The sequence below is a fragment of the Aythya marila genome (genome assembly GCF_965140915.1).
Source record: "Aythya marila genome assembly, chromosome: 1".
In the NCBI taxonomy this organism is placed as follows: Eukaryota; Metazoa; Chordata; class Aves; order Anseriformes; family Anatidae; genus Aythya; species Aythya marila.
The window spans coordinates 43,051,553-43,068,890 of record NC_139042.1 but is presented as its reverse complement, the minus strand read 5'-3'; the positions used below and the strand labels follow the sequence as shown (position 1 = coordinate 43,068,890).

General features: G+C 40.9%; 1 protein-coding gene across 8 annotated transcripts in view; it reads left to right on the top strand.

Annotated features, from left to right (window-relative positions):
- Positions 1-17,338, top strand: part of KLF12 (KLF transcription factor 12) — a 251,068-nt gene that overhangs the window by 98,511 nt on the left and 135,219 nt on the right. The gene's annotated exons all lie outside the window — the stretch shown is intronic.

Sequence of the window (17,338 nt, the reverse complement as noted above, 5' to 3'; positions counted from 1 at the left end):
GTGCTATCATGGATAGATTCCTTATTTGCTTGTGTGCACCTTACACCATCCTGAAGAATTCAAGCCACCTTACTGCTCTGAAGACAGATGCCTCCAACAAGCAGAAAGCGTAACAGAAGAAGCAACATTATTGCTATGTAGGTTGGGATTTTCTGTCCTTCTTTTAGTTAGCTTTTTACCTTCCTGCCATTTTCTCAAATATTTGAGAATTTAAATGATATGGAAGAAAGGGAATTAACTTTCAGGATGACTTAATTTGAAAGATTTGCAAGGAGAGATTGGTTATTCAGAATGTTCTTGAGGCTTGTTTTGAGTAAAAAAAGCTTGACAATTAATGGTATTCTTGTTCATCTCTCAGCCTTCTTTAGAGTCAGTACCATCAGAAAATATATCGGTACCAGCATAGTTTGAGGGAACATTGAAATTCAATTATTGTATGAGACACAGTGATGAAAAGACAGATCCATTAGAGATAATTTTTAATACCTTCTGGATGCTTTGCATTGTGTCTTTGTATGTAACCTAAACCTTTATTTATATTGTTTAGAAGGCAAATGCTATTTTGGTTTTTGCCTTTATTTAATTTACAATAAGTTCTATGCACGAAACATATTGCTGGATCCTTCTGGAAGAGTACTAAGTGTGATTTGATTCTGGAACACCTATTTGGTGTCCTAGAAACTGTAAGGAAATGAACAATTTATATAGTTTTGTTTTTTTTTTTAATTTCCTTAGATTTTATTTTTTAATAAAATTTTACAGACTTCTTTGTAAGCAGAAAATGATGTCATCTCTTTCTTTTCCAATGACTGTGACTTTGGACAAAGAGCTCGGTTTAATTTGGGATTTTATGTGCTTTGGTACTAATTAAGTAGTGTCTGGTCAGGAGTCTCCAGCACCTTTATGGCTCTTCATTAGGGAACAATCAATAAATACAAAATGAATTCTCCGGTTTGCTAACAGAGGAGCTGGCCATTAGGATGGCAATTTTCCAGAAAACAGCTTAAACTGTAAAGAGAAAGGTGGTTGAAACAGATGTTTAGCATGTGCTTCAGAGACTGTTTTGAATATGTAGATGTTGGTAGACATAACAGGGACAAGTGTTTGAAGGCGGTGATTATCAAAGACGTTCAGTGAAGCTATTTGAGAAGATGAATATCATAACTGGGAAGAATGGGGTGGGAACTACAGTGTAATCCAAGTAGTCTGAATTTGAAACAGCTCTTCTTCTTCATGCTGTTACAGTGCCCAAAGACCCTATGTTTGCACCTCCATTGTATTATATTGGTATGCAGGGAGATAGGATTTTCACTTCGAAAACATCACAAACTAAGACAGCATATTTGAGTCTTAATGGTAGAAGCTAGAGCTGCTTCATTTAGGATGCTCTGTACATTAGGCAAAACTAGGCAAACTTCTCTAAACCTGTCTAGGAAGATTTTTTTATCTATCTATCTATCTATTTTAATTACTATTTTTTCTGTTCCTGCTTGGTATCTGGTATTGGTTATAGGTCTGTGGTGAGGGCAAAAGTGAGACATAGTTTAGGAGTTATGAAATGAAAGTTGCCTTTGTGGCTAGGGGATCCCAAAGGCTGCATTAGTCATGGATGAGTAAAAGCAGAAAACACACCGGAGCATCACCGGCCCTCAATCAGGGCTGATGGGTGCTGAGCCATCAGACCAGACTGTGCTGATTTGCCTCTGTAACAGGGCTTTGGAGGAACTGGAATAGTATCACCTGATCTTTTAGCTGATAAAAGCTACTGCACCATTGGAATTGTCTTCTGTTTAAATCTGAGCCCATCTTTCAAATAAACAGCTTCTTGATTTTAAAAAAGATAGTGATGAAGAATCTCATTATCGCTGTGCTATCTGTTACCTGTTCCTGGTGTTAAAGAACACACCTAATTTTTATTTAGAGCTTATCTAGCATCAGTTCCCAGCCCTTTCCAACAGCAGCAGACCCAAGAGAAAAATTCCCTTGTGGTGCCATGTGATGATCTCACTTAGCCCTTTTGTGGCTGGTCCATATGAGATGCAGTGAATTGAGGTGGTTTCAGAAGAAAGTTACTGTTGTGGTGTGGGAGCTGCCTCCATTGCTGCTGCACATGGTGGCTGAGCAGTCCTGTCTTGGTGGGTCCTCCATGATGGGTGCTTACAAGGCAATTACTGCAGAGCTTTATCAAAATTAAATTAATAGTGGGTTTCGAGGACATGTGCCTGCTTCTTGTTAGGGATACTGAAAACTTCCTTGCAGGGCATATGAATGTGTCAGCCAGAAAAGGTGTTTTCCAATTAGTTGTGCCCCGATTAGCTGTCGCTTCTGCTTCTTGACCTCCAAGGTGGGATTCAGAAAAAGGGCCATGCTGTAGGAAGGTGGATGTTGCTTGGCCATGCATGCAGTGCTGTTTGGGACACCCAGCCAGTCCTCTGCTGTCCTGGCTCTTGAAATGTTTGCCTGGTGAGAGAGCAACTGGTAGAGGAGAGTTTAATTGCATATTGGGCAGTTGTTGTGCTGAGGCAAGTGTGTGCATTGGGTATGACGGCAGGCTGGCACTGCCTCAAGTTCTGCTTGGGTGCCAGCCTGCCCCGTTGCCGTCATGGTCCTGTGGTGTCCTATAAGGTACGTGACGCAGGTGAAATGAAGGTACAGAGATTATCTCAGGAGTCACTCGGTGCCAGTGACGAATTACTGGCAGAGAACAGGAGCCAGAAGGTACCCCCATGATTCTGGGTATGTCTCCAAGACCACAAGGAGAGTAAGCTAAATGCCTACATCGTTGCTTCGGGTGGGAATTGTTGTAATGATGTTACTGTAAAATGCTGGCTAGGCAGATTACTTCAGCAGATGACATGACCGTAGCATTTGAATCTGCACTCCAAGGTTTCAATTTATTTAGTAATTTGATCAGTGCAATGATTAAACAGTATGTGCTTAACCTGGGACTTTATTAAAAGCTTTTTTTGAAATCCAATGTCCTTACTGTTTGTGAGCTAGTAACCCACCAGCCTACTGACTGGAGCAATAAAAATATTGTTATGTAGCAACCTAGATAAAGTGGACAGTGCTTGCTGCAGGAACATGACAAGGTAGGAATAAAAAGCTGAAAAAGAAGTAACATTCAATTTCCTCTCACCCCTACTCCACCAACACAGAAACGCAACAGGAGGGGAAAAAAAAGATTCCTTACATAAATGGAACCAGCTTTTAACTTCCTATTTGTTATGGCTGTGGTGGAATAGGTACCATCTGGCCATGTGCACTTCCCTTATTAATTCTTCTTCAGGTGCTGCTCTGGGTAACCTGGTCTTCACCTGGTGTTGTCCCTTGACTACACGTGGTGGTAGTAGTAGAGATGCCCCACAATGCAGGTGGGAACCAGAACAGAGCAAATCTTTGAGTTGAGAATTAAACATTTTTTAATTTTTTTGGATACCAAGACAGACCGTCAGTCATTTTCATGCTGGAGTCCTTGGTCTATCTGCAGGCTAGGTTAAGCAAATTGTAAAGCTCTTCTCTACCATCTGTGCACTGAACTCCAAGATCTCTTGACTATCTTGCTACGAGACTTTTTGTTTTTCTTTGTTTCATGATAGGTCTATTTCTTGCATTGTGTTTGGGTGCAAAACCAAACCTGGGCTGACAAAACCAAACTGGGGCTGACAGCTCTGAAAGGTGTTTTTTAAAGTATTTTAAAATAGCATCTGTCTTTTTACTGCAGAAATGCTACATATCTAGAGCAAGCAAATTTGGATTTAAAATGCAATACAGCAAAAAAGAATTAGAGAAGAAAGTGTAGTCCAGTTGAAATTTCAGGGTATTCTTTGAAGAACAACAAAGCTTTGTGAGCAGCTTCCACAGCAGAATAGGCAGGTTTCTAGTTGAGGCTGAAAGGAAATGGGGCGCTGATGCCTGTATTTCAGTTGAGCACCGAAGAACCAGTTTCTTCGAGCCTGTGGCTAGAGAAGGGTGAGCATGACTCAGGAGCAACAGTCTGTGTAAATGCAGTGAAGATGAATTTTTACCAACCCAGTTTTAAAAGACACTAAATTCAAGCTAGGTGATTGTGGGTGAATGAGATTTAGGCAACTTCATAGGGAAGACATGCTTTATGAGGTATAGGTTACTGGACAAATTTGGAACAAAGAAGTATTTACAAGGGAAATCAATTTTCTCTTTGCTTTGGAAAAAGTTAAAACACTTCTGCTTTGTTTTATTGTCACCAATTTAGAATAGTTTAATGATCTTTAGAAGGCCATCAGCATTAGCAAGAACAGATGCTTATTTTCCCAGTGAACTACTGTCCTTAATTTTGCACAGGAGATTTAATGTAGACTATTGTTTGAGGCTTCAAGAAGATACAGTGCTGCTTTAATGACTTTATCACAAATTAAAAAAAGACATTACATAAAAGATATCGCATTGCCCTTTAACAAGGCTTCGTTATTACCTCCCCTACTGTGGAACAGGAGCTGGCATTGCTAATAAATTGGTAGAATTACTTTAGAAATGTGAATTTGCTTATCATTTAATATACTCCAATGACCTACAGCTTTACATCTCCTTATTTGCAGTAGATTTTTTGCATGTCAGTAACTGGCTTCAGAGAAGGGCATAAAGAAGGTGGTCTCTCCCTGTACAGGTGAAGGTGGGGTACTTCAGCAGGAAGTAAATACTCATTCTTTGGGTGTGCCAAAAACTATTTTGGAAAGTAATGTTCCTCATTGCAAAAATTTATGGAGGCTGCATTAGTTTAAATGACAATACAGACTGGGCAGTGAATTCATCAACTGATGGCTACTATCAAGACGTTGGGATGGATATTGTTGGCTGGCTTCAGTGTGAAGTCTGAAAGTCTTGATGGTCATTGTTGCTTATGTGGCTTATTTTTTTATTTTTTTTTAGTTGCTTTTTTTTTTTTTTTAACTGGTAAATGTGTCTGTCTTACTCAAACATGAAGTTACATTTTCTTAAGTATTTGCGGAGTCAGACCTTAGGCCTTTGTTAAAAGCAGATATGTATGTAGGATAAATCTCACAATCAATCCTCAAATATAGATAATAATGCACTTTTTATTTTCGTGAGCCTTTTTGTTTCCAGATCTTATATTTCATCTGTTCCTGTGACTGTATTTTCTCTCCTCAGATCACTGTTTGAAGATTATATATCTTATTGTGAATTCATCCCCTAATTCTGCTTGATCTGTCTCCATTCCCCTGCCTTATCATGTCCGAATAATGAAAAGAATGACTAAAATGACAAAAACCTTTAACAAGCCAATATTGTTCTATGTATTTTGACTCTAGCTAAATTATCTTGTCATCTCATGTCTGAAGAATGCCATGCATGCTTATGTTGTATACAGAAATGTATTGTACCTCAGCCTGGGTAGTGGTGACAGAAATCTCTTTTATTTGCAAAGATGTCCAAAAATACCTATTGAAATTCAGTCAAGAAAAGTGTCAATAGCAAAGCTTGCTCCTTGACTGTGTAGGGAACTGGGTTTTATTGATTGTTTGGCTTACATACATTCTTTGTGTTATTAGAAGAAAACATGCTTCTAGTATTTCAAGGTGCAATTCATGAATCCCTGCTTCATCCATGTAATTTTTTTCTTTCTGAAATGATACTTCATGTTCAGCACCGCTGATCTGGGGAAACAAACAGCATATGGACAGCACACATATATCAGTCTCTTCTGCAAAGAAACTAGCCCATCTCACTTTCTGTTGTTTTTCTTCATCTTACAATAGACAGTAATTGAGGAGTGTTACTGAGGTGTTAGAAATACAGCTGATACGATTCATTAGTTGTTCTGCAGAGCCATAAATATGACATTCTTTAGGAAGAGATCAAGATTTAATTCCAGAGAGAAGTAGGGACTAGAACAGGGCACGATGCAGTGCTGTATTAGACATACCTAAAGTGGCTCCTGGCAAGGAAGTACAACTGTGTCTTCTGTCACTGCTGTGCTTGGGGAATATGCTCGCAACCCAAAATCACAATAATAGAATACCCTGAGTTGGAATGGACCCACAAAGATCACTGATCAAGTCCAACTCCTGGTGCCACACAGGACCACCCAAAAATCAGACCACATGTTTGAGAATATTGCCCAAACACTTCTTTAACTCAGACAGGCTTAGAGCCATAACAACTGCCCTGGGGAGCCTGTCCCAATACCCAAAAACCCTCTGGGTGCAGAACCTTTCCCTAACCCCCATCCTGACCCTCCCCTGTCCCAGCTCCATGCCATTCCCTTGGGTCCTGTCACTGTCCCCAGAGAGCAGAGCTCAGCACCTGCCCCTCCGCTCCCCTGATGAGGGAGCTGCAGGCCGCCATGAGGCCTCCCCTCAGCCTGCTCTGCTCTGGGCTGAACAAACCAAGGCACCTCAACCACTCCTCACACGTGTTGCCCTCTAGGCACTTCACCATCTTCATAGCTCTCCTCTGGACACTCTCTGATAGTTTTATGTTTTTTTAAACTGTGGTGCCCAAACCTGCACACAGTGCTCAAGGTAAGGCTGTACCAGCACAGAGCAGAGCAGGACAATCCCTTCCCTCAACCAGCTAGCAATGCTGTGCTTGATGCACCCCAGGACATGGTTGGCCCTTTTGGCTGCCAGGGCACACTGCTGGCTCATATTTAACTAGCCATTAAGCAGAACCCACAGATAGCCTTTCCATGGAGCTGCTCTCCATTCACTTGTTCCCCAGTCTGTACATATAGCAAGGGTTGCTTTTTCCCAGGAGCATAATCTGGCATTTGCTATTTATATAGTTGCTGATAGCCTAGCCCTCTACCCTGTCAAGATCTCTCTTCAAGGACTCTCTACTATCAAGGGAGTCGACAGCTCCTCCTAATTTAGAGTTACCTACAGACTTACTTAGTATGCATCTGAGTTCTGCATCCAGATCATTTATGAAAGCATTAAAGAGAATTGGCCCTAAAATGGAGAGTGCAATATACATCCCAGAACAGTCCATCACAGTTATCAGTTGGATTAATTAAGCCAAGTGAAGCATGCAAGCCGATAAATACTGTGGGTACTTTTTCATGTTACATGGCAGCTCAGATGGAGAATAAAATCTAACCACCTTCTGTAACTTTGCTCTTGAACTGGTATTCCTGCTCTATCCCTTGATATTGACTGAATAACATTGGGGTGAGTTGGGTCAACCAGCCACTGATCCAAGAAAAAAACAACCCAACAGGAGAAAGGAAATGGTTTGATATAACCTGCAGTCATACTGTTATGAAATCATGGATAGCGGAAGGGTGGGAAGAAGATTGCGCATGCTACTTTTGACAAAGACCTGTAGGTAGAGGTGGCTAACTGGATCTGAAACTACCTCCTGAGACACCTTCACTGATTCTGGGACTTGAACTAACTTCTTTGAGCATGCCTCTCCACTGCTGGCTTGCCAAATACTGGAAATTTATTGTGTAGCACATTTCTTTACTCCTTCTGAAGTCAGCCCTTCCACTTATATCAGAGAGCCAATGGTTTCTCTTGTTTGTTGTTTTGTTTTTTTCCCCACCATCCTTGTAGTTATGGCTTATTTGTTTGGAAATTCTCCCTTCAGGATCAGATGCTAAAGTACTATTGAAAGGTAATAGATCTAAGACTAATAGGAAATGATGGCTTAAACTCACTGTCACACTCACCAAGCAACCTTTTGCCAAGTTAACCAAGTTTACAGAATGAAAATGCAGGTGGGCGTTGCAAGATGTATAGTGCTGTCAAAAATTCTCACCAAGAGAAGTATTTCAGATCCTCTGAGAATTAATTTACTGACCATTGTCTGCTATTGCTTTGCTTTCCTAGGCAGTTACAGAGCACTGCAGGGAATATATTCCTTATTCTGTCTATTATCGTTATATGTATGGTAGTAATGTGTAGATTTTCAGCTGTGGTTGGAGACGTCCCTCGATATCCCTGGCTTAATTGATCAAAATATGTGTTTAGACACCATTTGAATGGGTATTTTCAGATAACAATGATCATGCATATTAGGAATGTAGTAGCAAGTCTAATAGGAGAGAAGCAGAGAAAGATCTGTGCTCCAAACAATTCATGTTTCAGTAAGACTACTATGACATAAAAAGTTGTCTTGTATCTATAGAGGGCTGGAAGAAGGTGACTTTGCTCATTAAAAAAAATAAATACGTATTTGGTAGAGGATAATAATATTTTACATGCAAAACTGGGAAAAATTTCAAACAATGTGTGACATTACCCAGAACTGAGCATTACTGAATACTGTTACAGTCCCACAGTAAAATTGTTATGCGCTATATCATTAAGTATATGAATTTGTTACATTAAGTATATGAATTTGTTAGTGGTTTTGTGTGGGTCCTGTAAAAAACAAACAAAACACATTGCATTTGGGAGAAGGAAAGTCAACCCTTTGATTTGAATATAGTATTGAAGTCTGTTATGAGACTATAGTCTGTTTGCCTTCTTTCACAGTCAATTATTTTGTGAGCTCACTTTGAAGACAGTTTCCTTTTGTGATAATGTATGACATCTCAGCCTGCTCTGCTACCAGAGTTTATGATGGGAATCTCATGGAAGATTTATTCAGCTGAGAAACTTTATTTGTAAAAAGAAACAAGCATACAAGTTGTCTGTCTGTTACTGTGAATTTCTAAATCTGCATTTTGGGTTGAAAAGAGTTTGTTTTATAGAGATATGAAAGGTCAGTGTTACCTTTAGTGCATTAGAAAGTAGTTTGAAATGTCAAAAAAAGAAAAAAAAAACTGAAAAATTCTCAACCATCCAAATACCCACCCTTACATCATGCCCCTCATAACCCCAATTCTAATGACACTTCTGTGTGCCCCATGTTATGTTTCTTTTGGGAGTCCAGCATCTACAGCTCAACTGCCATTTTGATCTAGTTTGGAATCTTAACTGGGAAACTAGTGACCTACAGATTTTTGTGCTTTGCATCCTGCCAGAGAGGTACTGATGCTATGCTCAAAGGAGTGCCAGATGTTCCATATGTCAATTGATACACATCACTCGAGTCTAAAATCCTGTTACACTTCTACATTCAAACTTAGCACAGGCCTCTTTTCTTTTTTTTTGTAGCAGTGTAAAACAGTTCTAAGATAGAGTAATGAGATTTTTAGACTTCATGCAAAACAATTATTGGCATCTAAGAAGCAGTTACTCTTCAAATTTTGTGATTTATGTGGTAGGGTATGTGAGGTTTGCAGGTTGCAACTGCACTGAAATTTAATAAGTTCTGAAATAATGAGTCCATGTACTCATATGGATAAACCGATCAAGGTGAGCTAGATAGTTTTGCTTATTAACAAGGCAGCTACCTTAAAATACCTCATGTTTACATCTATGTGTGATTTTGCCTGTACATAGGTAATGTAGATCTGTTGATGCATGGTGTTCACGGTTCAGAGTTCTTTATTTAAAATGTTTTCCATTGAAATGTCTCAGTGAAATAATTGTGAACACAAAATCTTCTAATCATTTTGAAATGAAAAAAGTTAATCATTGCATTTCATCTTGTTCCACTCAGCAGTGAATTTAATTGATTTTTTAATGTTCATTACAGTCACTTCATCGTGGTGGTCTGTATTTTGATCAACAGGGCATATTGGTATGTTGAGAGTGGAAAAGAAATGGAAGTGACTGGGCTGTAGTCCTTTCCCTTTGTGTTGGCTCAGTGTGAAGTGCAATCTCTCTGTATTCCTGGTTTTCACTTGGGTAATTGCTATACTTTATTTCTTTAAGGACATTGAGATACTTGAAGTGAGAAGTATTGCAAAAGTGTACATTATTAATACATTTTTATTATATACTAGCTAGCTTCAGAAAAATATGCACAAGCCAGTAAAATTCAATAATTTATAGTATCACAGAACACTTCAGCAACAAGAGACAAATGCCACTATGTTATGATATTACTGAAATAATTTTAATCTTTGTTGTTGTTAAGAAAAGGGATTACTTATAGTTTTCACTTGTTTGTTGGTGTTCTTTTAACTCTTTTTTCCTATTTGAGGTTGCATTATAAATAGTCCTCTTAATGTATATTTTACTCTTGCTCTGTATCCTGCTGGGAAGTACTGAAAGAGCCATATATTTTTTAGCATTATTGGCTTTTTTCCTTATTTCTCTCTGTGGAGATGAGCCCTTATATAAATTACTTTAAGGATCCTGTTTTCTTGATTTTTTTCCCCGCTTTGTTTCACGCTGGGAGGATGAGTATTTAATAAACTGTTATTTAGGGGCATCTGCTTTCACAGACATTTCCATTACAAATGTTGTTATTGTTTTGTTGCGTTGCTTAAATGAATCAGAATATCATAGGAACCATAAGAAAAAAAAAAAAAAAAAAACACACAAAAAAACACAAAACAACAGCAATGAGAGGTGGCATTCATCCTCTCCTGCCTGTGCAGGTCTCTCTGCTTGCTGGCTGGCAAAGCCCTTGCCAAGCATGGAGCCCAGGCAGATGAACATGGGGAGGCCCATGCCAGCTCCGTGCAGGGTCACCCCACGTGTGACATGGGCCAGCCTTTGCACCTGGCTCTTGCAATGAAGCCAGAGCTCTTTTGGGTTGGCATGGAGTAAGGGGCTGCTGGAGGAGCAGTGGGGTGCCTCTGTGGGGTCCCCCACAGGGAAGTGGTCACCCTGCTGCCACCTGTGTCCCACCTCCTTAGACTGCTGCGGTATTTGTAGTCTTTTTCCTACTTTTGTGGTTTGCACTAGAGATCAACATTAACGCTGAGGCACTGACTTTGGCTTTGGCCATCAACTGTGATTTGGTTTGCAGAGCTAATGTCATTGCTGTAAATGAGTTACTGGAAATCCCCTACTGTTTGCATCAGTTTGAAGATGACAGAAGACAGTGTCACCACCCTCTCCTCTCTGGATTATAGATACACTCGGTTATGTTTTTAATTCTTCCAGTGCCCTTCTGCATCATTTCCCTCTTTCTTTGATTGTTTTGTGCTAGGTAGGTGGTTTGAATACAGCCTGGTCGTATGCTGGCCGGTAGTTCTCAGATAGTGGGTGCCTGATTGCTCCGAATGTGTACATATGCCCTGTGTAGATTTCTGTGCTTGTTTTGCTTTTTTAATACTGAACAGATGTTTGTGAACAGATAGGTGTAAAACGATAAAAGCTTAATCATGAAATTATGTTTTGCACTGTGGTACAGGGAATTAATTCTCAGTGAGGGGGGACAACTGTTGACTGAGGAAGGAAAGGTGGGATTGGGTATGCGTAGCAGTATCAAATATTTCACCCTGGGTGAATTCATACTGACTGTTCTCCGCCAACTTCTCCTACTTCACGGAGCACAGGAACATGTTGCCAGAGGACAGGTCCCTCCTGCAGACCTAAGGGACACATAGCAGCCTACAGTTCCCTGGATCACCCTTTTGGACCTCTCTGAAGAGGAGAGTACTGTCTGGTTTCTTCTCCTCATTGGGGATCTCCACTGTCTCCATGGCCTTTCAAACATGGCAGACAAGGGTGCTGCAAGAACCAGCTGCCTTAGCACCCATGGCCTTGTTTGTGTTCAGTCCTCTCAAGAAATCCCCAGCTTGGCCCTCCTTACAACGGGTGCTTCTGCTCCTTGAAACCTGCCTCCAAGCACAGAGGCCTATGAGAACGCCACGATGGCAATGGCCGAGGCAGAAAAGGCCATGGAGTACCTCAGCATTATGGTGCTTGCTTTCAGCCTTCCCCATTTGCCACAGACCCATGGTTTCCTTGTCCAGCTTTTTTTCTTCTGGTGTTGTGGTATAAGCTCATGTCCTTGCCTTTAATATCCCCTACAAGGCTGAACTTCATCTGAGCTTTGGGTTTCCTGATGCTGTCACCACGTGCCTGCATGGTATTTCTGTGCTCATCTTTTGTAACCTCTCCCTGCTTCCACCTCCTGCAGTACTGCGTCTTTGCACTCAAGCTCCACCATTTATTCCATCTGCCAGACTGGTCCCACTTTTTCTGAGTAGCCAGATGCACCAGACTTGCATTTTGATGTTGTTCTTAAAGATCTGACAGTTTCCTGTGCTGCTTGACACTTATTGCTGCCTCCCATGGGATCCCACTTAATTCCCTGGAAACTTTTGCTCTCCCAGTGTCTAGGCTGATCTGGACAGTTCTCTGTTACTATCTTTCTTTCCTCGCTCTCTTCAGGGTCCTGAATTTCAGTACTTAAAGGTCATTACATCAATGTTACCACTGATTGCCACTGCTCCAACCTGTTTTATCTTCCAGACATGGTATTGTTCATTCTTGTTAAGTTCATATGAGGCTGTATGAAAACACAGGAGAGGTGACAGTGGTTCAGATGGGAGGTCCTTCTTACTCATACAATAGCATGTCATAGTATGTGCCTATGGAAAATGCGAGTAAAGCAAGTACAGAGCGATAAGACTTCTGGTATACCCTCCATTGTCTGGGCACTATGCAAGGAGAGATTGATTTTTAGTCTTGCAAATTGTCACTGCTCTTGAGCTCTGCAGAGATATTTGTGACAATAAGAGGCTGTGGTGTTGGTTTTGACCTGTAATACCTTAAGTTGTCTTGCACCTGCTTACTTCCACCCTCGTACAAGAGCTTAATCTGTAATGATATAGGTAGTGGCAGCAAAGAGAGCATTTCCTGCAATAAAGTTTTGATTTACTTCCACAGTAGTCATAGGAGAGCAGAGTTACAGATTTTTAGGAATCACTGCAAGAGTGGTTCATGTCCAGAGGTTTCTGGAGAGAGCAGAAGCTATGCTGTTCAGAACATACTGAAATGCAAAGGACTTTTTTTTTTTTTTCTGTGGTTACTGGGTATCGTGGAGTAATGCTGTGTAATAACTCCATGTGACTATAAACCTAATGCTTAATAGATTACTTGTAGGGCTTGTGTACTAATACGTCTTTGTGTTGTTGTATAAAAAGCAGATAAAGTATTAATGTCATTAACAGCTTTCTCTTACGGGGAAAAAAGAACCACTCCCTGTGGAAGAAGTGGTGTTCTAGGCTTTGGTTGTTAGGGCAGGCCATTGGGTTGGGAAGCTCCTGTACACTCTTAACTCTTCTGCAGTCATGTCAGTTCAGACGTGCAGGGCTGTGCTCTAAGCAAGCCAGAGCTGGAAGAGGATTCCTTGGGGAGAAAAGCTAAAACTCCATGATGAGCTTTGCTTTCTTAATTCAGGTTATTTCACAGATCCAAGTTAGAATGGAGGTGTAAACTGATTAAAGCGTTAGATCTGCAACATCCACAGTTCTGTATGGTCCACAAGTTAAAACATGCTGTGTAGATGTGGCATGGAAAGTGCTATTAATTTTCACGATAGAAAACTTTCAAAATAGCAGATAGAATAGAAGCCAAAACTATTCAACCAGAGTAGCATGCAGGACTAAACCTAAAATCTGTAAAAACTGCTACTATAATCCGTAGAGCCATTGAAGTGTATATAAAAGTCTTTAAAATAATTGGAAGAAATCAACCAGATTAAATTTCCTGGCTTTTAAAGCAGAATTATGTATTACATGTCAGATGCAATGTTTGTTCTTAATTTTGTTTAAAATCTGCTATTATACTAATTAAACCAGATTTTTTTTGAAGTAGTGAATTTCAAATATTCTTTATGTACTAGTATTAAATGAAAGGATGTTTTGAAATGTGTACAAGACAGGGTTTATTGTTGACTGTGTATCCTAGTTTTTAGTGTTCCTTGATTCCATGCAAATGATTTATACAGCCATATAAACTCTAAAAAGATGCATGTTATTTCTTGTTATCCAGTAGTTAATGGTGGTGCAAATTACATCAGCAAATATACTTTGAGTGCATGCTATGCTAAAATAACTTTCTGTTGAAAAATTTTGTGCAGTATCAGTAGATGGATTTTCCTTGCTCATTTTTAAAAGGGAAAAATAACATAAATACATTGAATATCCTGAGTTGGAAGGGACCCACAAAGATCACTGATCAAGTCCAACTCCTGGCTCCACACAGGACCACCCAAAAATCAGACCGTATGTCTGAGGGCGTTGTCGAAATGCTTCTTGAACTCCAGCAGGCTCAGTGCTGTGACCACTGCCCTGGGAAGCCTGTCCCAGTGCCTGACCACCCTCTGGGCGCAGAACCTTTTCCTAACACCCAGCCTGACCCTCCCCTGTCCCAGCTCCATGCCGTTCCCTCAGGTCCTGTCGCTGTCCCCAGAGAGCAGAGCTCAGTGCCTGCCCCTCCGCTCCCCTTGTGAGGGAGCTGCAGGCCGCCATGAGGCCTGCCCTCTGTCCGCTCTTCTTTAGGCTGAACAAACCAAGTTAATTAAGCCGCTCCTCACACGTCTTGCCCTCTAGGCACTTCACCATCTTTGTAGCCCTCGTTTGAACACTCTCTGATAGTTTTATGTCTTACACTATGTCATCCCAAAGTGCACACAGTGCTCAAGGTAAGGCCCCACCAGCACAGAGCAGAGCACAATCCCTTCCCTCAACCAACTAGCAATGCTGTGCTTAATGCACACCAGGGTACAGGTGGCCCTTCTGGCTGTCATTGTGTGCTATATTTTTCTCCTGAGTCATAATTTTACATCTGAAAAGGTGCATGACGTAGCTTGATAACTGAGCACTGACCACTTTCTCTGTATGTTGAGGCATAGCTTCTTAATGTGAGCACGTTCCTGAACTGCAGCTCAGTTCCCGGCTCTGTTGTTGGAGTTGTTTGCCAGAAAACATGATGACCACGTGCACCTATGGATGCCAGATGCAATTTAATTAAAAGCCCATGTGAAGGAATAGGGTATAGACAGTAATAGCATGAAAGGCTATAGAGGGATTGGTTGATATTCAGCATCCTCAGAAGCTGAAAGGAGGTACAGGGACAGAAATTCAGGGTGGGAATTTGTTGCCATGCCAACGGAGTAATTTCTCTAACAGGAGAAAACAGGTAATGAATAACTGCTGAGTGGGAATTTTAAGAGAAAGCTACACTCTGTAAAAAAAATGAGAGGTTATATCTTCAATAATTGACCTTCTCCATTCCCCCTGTGAAGGCCTGCTTTGGGAACGTGTCTGTTGGAGCTTTCTGCAGTCCTTTACCAGGTCCTGCTGTGCCCATCTACTAACCTGGGAAGTGTTTGTGTGCGGCACAGCCATGGGAGCTGGTACCAAACCAGCATCCACAGGCTGACATGAACCCTGTGTGGATTATTTGTGGAGCAGCTGAGAAAGCCAGATGAGGATTTCACAACTCTGTCTTCCTTAGTAACTATTTTGAGTCTTCCCTTTAAATAACTGACCAGCATGTTTTCTTTTTGTCTTTCTTGGCTCTTCTAACACAATGTGAAATGCTGAGGAGGAGGATTTTAGCACTGGTGTTTCTTACAAATACTTATTTCTAAACCCTGATTAGTCAGGCGTCATAGAAGTTGAACATGTGCTATTTGCATTTAGTCTGTAGCTCTGTAAAACCTTCTGGCTAGAAAAAGAGGAGGAAAAAAAAGCCAGGGAGTAGGGAGCACCTCCGGATAAATGATATGCATGGGGGTTGTGCTCCTCTGCAGCTTTCTCTCAGCTACCCTACTCCTTCTCTTTTTTCTTTTACAGATATGCAAACCCCAGGGCAACAGCTAACAAGGTTCTTCCACCTGTCTGTGCTGTTCTTCTAAATGACGGTCTCTGCTTTTTCTGGCAGTGTAACACACTGTGTTAGCAAACAGGCTTAATAAAAGAATGTAATGGCTTCTCTAGAATTGCAGTGGAAGAAGGGCAATCTTTAAAAGATTTAATATTCCTTGTAGTAAAGTCTTACAATTAGTTGTAGTGGAAGCAGTGAGCACCACCGTTTGGAAAAGGCTGTCTTACTCCTTTGCTCTCTCCATCCTCTCCCTTTCCCCAACTCCTCCACCACAGTCTCTGAGCTGACACTGGTATTCATGGGACCCTTCAGTGAGCTGGTTCCGTTTGCCAGTCAGGCCTAAAAGCAGTCTGGGGGAAAAGAAATTGTGATAGTTTGGGTTTTCTGAGGAGTAATACAAATGCCAGAGCAGACGTGAAGCTGAAAGGGTGTGCAGGGAAGGTGAAGAGAGGCGATAAGCTGTGGGTTGCATCTGTGTGACACTAACTCACGGGTTATACTTGTAGTCATGTCACATAGACAAAATGTGTACTTCAGAAATCGTCATGCAGTTTGCAGGTGCTGAAAGGATGAACAAGGCAGGTGTCTTGACTCAAGCGAAGAACTGCTAAGCTACGCTGTATGAAACAACAGAACTGCACAACAGCACAGTCTGCCCTTGTTCGGATGATGCAGAGCTTTCCGTGCAGCCATATAGAGTCTGCTGCTGTTTTTCAGGGGCTGTTTTTTAAGGCTGTTTTTCTGAGCATGAGGGATTGTACATGCAAAGGAATGGCAGTTTTCAAAGATAGTGGAGAGCTTTGTTCAAGGCTTGTCCTTAATAGCGCCTGCGTGTAGCCTCTGCTGTTTCTGTTAATGGAATACATCAACCTTTTGAGCTGCACAAGGACTTGCAGGATCAAGGCCCTTCTTTATGAGGGCGATGTATCTGTATGCTAGGAATCTTGGAGCATGCCATACAAAAAAAAATAAATAAATAGTGCAGTGGCACAGATCTGTTAAGATTTATTGCATCATTATCTCACATGAAACAGTAAGATCGTCCTGGCATGACTGAGCAAAAACAATGGTGTGAGGGTATCATTATTTATTTTGACGCCCAGCTGATTACACCTAGACATTTCTGGGAGCCAAGGCACTCTGAACAGTGTATTTTATTTTTATTTTTTTGTTTGTTTCATTTAGTTTCAAAGATAGTGATTTCAAGGAGGGAAACCTGATCTATATCATGTTTCCTTCTCTAGTATATTCCATAGGTAGGTCATGTTCATATAAGAGTTAGTGAGATGCTGTAAGTGGGAATACTATCTTCTTCTGACTTGTGTTTGCTCATATAAAAACTGACAGCAAAGCCCCTAGGCACATGACTTGCAAGTTTACACCAAAGAAACACAGAGTCTGATCCCTTTCCTTACAGACCTGAAGGAAAATCAAACTCCACGCAATATATTCTCTCTCTTTCTGAGTGTAACAAACCAGCTATTACTGCTGCCTGCAGGAACAACAGGAGACTCAACAGCTCAAGCTCAAGGTACAACCCAAGACATAGTTTTGTTTGGTGTGTGGTCGTAGGATTATTTTCCTTTTCACATTATTAATGAGTTATACTACAGTGTTACTGTAATCTTGACGTGTCCCAAAGAAAGATCTTGAAATGAACAAGTTCCCTATTTTTTTATGAGAAGCCTAATAAACTGGAAATGATGTGC